Source organism: Nesoenas mayeri, assembly GCF_963082525.1.
Source record: "Nesoenas mayeri genome assembly, chromosome: 1".
Taxonomy (NCBI): Eukaryota; Metazoa; Chordata; class Aves; order Columbiformes; family Columbidae; genus Nesoenas; species Nesoenas mayeri.
The window spans coordinates 15968127-15974261 of record NC_137541.1 but is presented as its reverse complement, the minus strand read 5'-3'; positions in this window follow the sequence as shown (position 1 = coordinate 15974261).

The following is a 6135-nucleotide window of genomic DNA, read 5'->3' as shown; positions in this document are numbered from 1 at the left end:
GGCCCCGCCTGAGGCGGAGGGCAGGGAGCAGCGCCCGCGGCACCCCCTGGCGGCCCGGCACCCCCTGGCGGCCCGGCCCGCACCGCCGGCCCTGGCCGCCTCCCCTCGGGCAGGGCAGGGCAGGGCAGGGCAGGGCGCGGCCCGGCCCGCGGCGCAGCGCTGTCCGCGTCCTGAAGCTGCGGCTCCACCGGGGCCGCCGACGGCTCTACCTGCGCCCGCTCTCCGGCGTGGGGCAGGGCGACCCGGCCCCGCCGCAGCGGCATTTATACGGCCGGCAGCTTTATTTACGGGGAAACAGACAGACCCGGCTCCGGGCTGGCCCGGGCGACGCCTCCGTCCGCCCTCCGGCCCCGGTGGCCCCCTCGCAAGCCCTGCCCCGGGCTGGCGCTCCCCGGAGCGACCCTCCCAGCCCCGCGGCGGCCGCCATCCCCCGCCCCGTCCCCTCCCGTCCCCTCGGGGCCGGAGGCTGCATTCCACAGCCGGGAATGGCCGACCGGACAGCGCGGGCTGAGGGGCGTTGTTCTGGGAAGGAGCGCGGAGCGGGGCTCTCCGCACGCACACTGGCCCCGCGGCAGGTGGATGGTCCCGTCCCCCTTCAGCAGCCGCCCCGAGGAGCCATCTGCCCAGCACAGCCTGCGGACGTGCTCGCTGTGGAGACAAGCCTGAGGGCACAAGACAGGCCTGGCCACCACGCACTGCTTGGCCCACATGGAGACCTCTTCCCGGTCTCCAAAGCCCGTCTGCATCCCATGATCCCAGCTTTGGGAACTGGCTTCACACAGAAACACAAACGCCAAATAAACTGCATCTGGTCTCTGTACCGTCCCTGTGCTCAACCAGCTGTGTTGGCGGGAAGAAGTGGTTTGGAGCCCACAGGCTCTTTGTGTCACACCTGAAATGACAGAAGATGAGTTGCAGCTTCTAGTTTGTTCAGGCTGGGTCGGAGGGAATGAGCTTCTTGGCAGCCCTGTTGTAATTTAGGATTAGAGGTAAGACTGGGGCTGAAAAAGTCAACCCTGCATGGCTACGTTGCAGCTCTTCCATGTTACACATGCAGGACAACCTAGCGAGGATCTTGCAGGAGCAAAGTGTGTCCTCCTCATCCTCCTTTCTGTTTGGAAATCACAATCAGTGCCAATGTTTCAACTAACACCAGAAGTGCTGAGGGTGCTGCATCAAGTGAAATACTTGTTGAATGAACTACTCAGGCATGGATATTCTCAATGGCCTTAGTTTCAAGGTGTTTTAGTATTGTTCTAACTTCAGGTATGTTGAAGCCAGCATTGCTAAACTGGAAAGAAGCTACTTGGTGAAAGTACATTTCATAGTGTAACACAGTTCAGGCTTCCGAACTCTACAACGGGCTTCCCCTGCTGCTGTACTGTGAGAAATGTCCGCGTACACTGCTGAAATGCTGTGATCTGAGCAGTGTTACAGCAGGCAGGGAAACAGACGGCTTCCTCAACCGAGGACAAAGTTTGTAGAGGCTTGTGAACATGGCACTGGAGGGAGTAAAAGTGGAGAGTTTATATCTAGTGGTACAACTTTGTGTTTTAAGGAAAATGCGCTTATGTAAACATGACTCCAGAGTGGGAAAGCTTACTATTACAGGGAAATGAAATTAATATTGAAAAACAGAAGAGTAGCTTAATTAACTTAGACATATGCTAAAGTACATACAGAAAACTGAGCTGGCATCAAAACTGAGTAATCTATTGAGTTAGAATCCACTTCTGATAAAAATGGAGTAGCACGAAAAGCAGTTTTGAAATCTAACTTTGCAAAGCTGTTGTGGTAGCATCTTAGGTTCTAAAATTAACACAAAGAAAGTGAAACTACTCTAAAAAGAATAACGGCTTCTAGATTAATCATTAAAACAAAGAATAACAGCAAAAACATTTGCAGGAACCAAACATAGACATCCTACACTTAAAACAAACTCACTTCTTAGGACTGGATGTGTATTACATATTATTTTCTTCTAGAATACCCACAAAACTATGATAATCTTATTATTCATGTAAGTAGGAGTTAAGAAGAAAACCAGGTGATATCAAGAAGAAAAAAGGTCATACTGAAAATGGCAATTAACACAAGAAGACTACCATCGGAATAATCTGCACTGGCCGTAACTCACACTCCTTGCAAGTTCCTTTCCTGCAGCCTGCATCTGCCTGAATGGAACTCCAAGGTTCAGCATCTCAGGTGATGAGATGGTGTAGGATCATCAGCAGATGATGTACAGATGAGAACTCTGTAGGACCATGCATATTGACAGGACAGAAGTAGACATGTTTTAGGATAAAAGGTTTCAAGAAAAAAGCTCCATTAGTGTAACACAATACACTTACTAGTATTTGAAAATTATTTGAGGAAGAGGATAAAGAATGCAAACCCTGGCTCCGAATTGATCCTATACACAGACTTGTGTGAAATCAGAAGCAATAAGTTTCTAACCTGCGATGTTGCTGACCCCATTCAGGATGCTGCCCCATGTAGCATTCCCTTCCCCTGGAAAACAAACCCTTCGAGCTAGAAGGCAGGCTTTGTGTTGCTGTTCTTGTTTTGTTAGCTTGAAACCTACATCAGTCTTCTAAATCCTTTTGTTCACCTTATTATTTGTTACCCAGATCATGTTCATTTTGTACTTGGTAGGAGATAAACAACGCAGGATGGACACACAACCTGTTTCCAAGTCCCTGCATAAAATATCACTGCATGCTCTGTTCCCAAGGGCTTAACTCTAAATGCCTAAGTCATGTCTGGAGAAGAATCAAAGCCTAAGATTTTGTCCCTACTGGCCAAAAATAACAGTCTCTCCCTTCCTCTCACATTGCCTCTATTCTGCACCTTAAAATCAAAATGAAAGGAGTAGTTTAACACCTTCCCAGCCAAGTTAGTTTCTTCGTCCATTGTCACAGGAATATGGGCTTAAAACTCAGGCTCAGTAGGATGTAAAACATCATCTCACTTTCTAGGGGACCAACTATTAAGCTACCTCACCAAACACAATTATCACTGAAACTACTGCCTCTTCTGGCTATGTCTTCAAAGAGAAGAGTAAAAACCCAATCGACTACACAGTGTGATCTCAGAATAAAGGAAAGAATTTAAGCTACGACTTACAGAGTCACAGCTTAAACTGCAGGTCTTGCAGAGATACTTTTATCACAGCTGCAATTGGTATCCAATTTCCAGACAAATGAGTTTTGGGAGATACTTCTCATTTTCATTTTTCCTAGGAGTGGGCTTTGGCATCTCCTCACTTTCAATGGACATGCTAGCGCTAGGATCTAACTCCCCCTCGGCACTAGGGGTAAGCTCCCACTCGCTAAACGCTGACGCACTCAAGTGTGTTTGGGAATTGGAACATCCCAGACGTGGCTGTGTTGATGCAGACTGAGATGACCTCGGCAGAGTTGGGAAGGGACTCCTCCAGCATGTGTAGCGCTGCTCTGCAGGGATGCAGCCTCTCCCTCCCCACTCAGCTCTCCCGAAGCCAGAGGTGGAATGGCAACATTTTAGGGCAGACTTGCAGATAATAACAGGAATTTGTTGTGGACCACAATTGTATTTCAGGGTGATGGACACAAAACTAGAGGGACTCTGTTGTTTTCCTCACAAATACACCTTGCAACACCCATCTCTATTTGAACATTGCCTCAAGAGCCAAACACAAGTTTTATGTTTTATCACAGAAAATAAAATATTCCACATTTCCTGAATCAGGGATGCTCAGTTCCAGAACTATGTTTTTAGACCTTATACAATTAACATACACAGCAACATTCAGCCCAGGGTACTGGAAAGACATAACTGAGATCTCATTTGCCAACTTAACTTTGTAAAATGATTCATATCAGGTTGTATTGGGACCCATACTACAGTTGCCACAGGGATAAGCACTGTCCAAAGGCAACGCAAAATGAGGGTTTCTGTCCCAAAGAGCTTACAAAGGAAATTCAGTATTTCAATAAACACTTGGAAATGGAGGCAATCAAGCAATACTTCCACAATAACTTCACAATTGGAAAAACAAACTTAAATATTATTCTCAATGCTGAGTGAAAACCAGAGCCTTCACTCTTGAGAACAAGCAGGGAAAGCAGAAAATGGACTTTATGAAAAAAACATGAAAACACATACCATTGTATTTGAAAACTATTGGTTAAACCTGAGCAAATATTTTTAGAATTAATTCTCTCTCCTATGCTTCTCCACTAAAGAATTGAAAATTCACATTCCTACTTATGTAAACAGGGAAAAAAGCTCCAAAACAACCAGAAAATTACTTTGACGTTATATGAAGAGCTCTAAATTCTTACTTCTGGAGACATAACTAGAATTAAATCAACTGTCAAACATGGGTATCAAAAGTAATTTTGATTCCATCAGTATGAGTGGAGATTTAACTACTTCTTCAGCTCTCTCCTACAAATCAAGGCAAATATAACCAAAATCTGACCAAACAGCCTGAAAGATCAGGAGTTAAAAACATAAAATTCTGATTCACTCTTTCCCTGTATATCAACCATAACTTAAAGCATTAGTAATGAGAAAACTGTACTTGAAGTTGATAAACCCAGATTCCTGCAGATTCTGAACAAGTATAAAGTATTGTGGAACGATACGAATGCAAAATATTCTGAAAGGCTTGCCATTTACTGGAATTTCCAGATATACTAGACCTCTAATTTTATGAAAAACCCCTATGTTCTTTCCAAGAACACAGTTCTACAAATCAGATATTGCAAAGTATTTTCAGTCTGAGTAACAAAGATTATTTTTTCGTAGACAAATCTGGGACTCCAAAGAGCTGAGCAAGTGATAATGCAACTGAGTCAAATGTGTGTGACCCTCCACAACAGACAACCAGAAAAATGCTGATGGCCACGTTCTACCATGACAGGGACATCTGGTAAGTGATACAAATAACAGACATGACAGAAGAAATGACTGGAGTCAAAGTAGGAAATCTGCAAGTTTTATGCAATCTCTAATTTTTAATTAAGGAAACATCCTCTGTAGCCTGATCTGCAGCATGTTTTGTTTGAAGCTGTTGTCTCCTCAATCTCTCACCCAGTGGATCCCCATCTTCCACGCAACCTGCAAGACACTGCCAGGCTGAGGTGACTGATGCAGTTACACAGCACAGCATGCAAATACATCATCTTGAATGAACATCATATGTTTAAAAATATCAGGCATGATTCCAGCTTCTGGGGGAGCAGGACATCCCACGATGCGCTCCTGCACACTTCAGTCATGCTCCACAGCAAGTGTCACTGTGAAGCGGTCAGACTTCCTTCGTAAGGAGAATTGTTGATACTATGAGTGCAGTCACAAGTATCCATTTTTCATCCTATGTTATTTTTTTAAGATAATTTTTTAGGGATGAAGAGCCCAGCGCATGATGTCTTTCATTCTAAGTTGCTAATTTATCTACATAGTTATTTACTTGCATTATAGGAAGAAATGCTTGAAATTTAATGAATAGATAACAACAGTAAATACTAATTCATATTTGCTTTTGCTCTGGGTCTTAAAATAAGAAAAAAAAAAAAAGGTGATTTTTTTAGTTCTGTTATTCAAACCAGCAGTTACTGTTATACCTCTAAGGCGGGGGCGTCAAACTCATTTTCAGCAGGGGCCACATCACCCCTGCTCTAAGGCTTCCAACCACAGTCTTTACATCAGATTGTAGTTAATACTCTGCCATAAACTTAAATATTTCAGAAGGGAGGTAGGGAGAAAGAAAAAGCAGCATTCAACCATTCAACTACATCACAAAACCTGTGTGTATATGGGTATTAAAGTACGTAGCTTTTCCTGAAAGTTTTGATATGAATAAGTGAATCTCCAGTGCCGCAGAATCTCCAAGAACACATTCTGTACTACTTCAGCAAGGATGAAGTCTTTTTTAAAAACATAGGCATTCTTATTTACTATGCTATGTTAATATGCTTTATAGTACTTGATATATCATGTTTAAATTCTAAGCTAAACAAATTCTGTTTCTGGATAAATCAAAACTATCCCTATGAAGAAAGCTGTATTTCCAGGAGAAGTTAAACATCACCAAGTTAGAAGTGTATTTTGTACCCTGTGTATATGCCTATTAACTCAGATGAGACA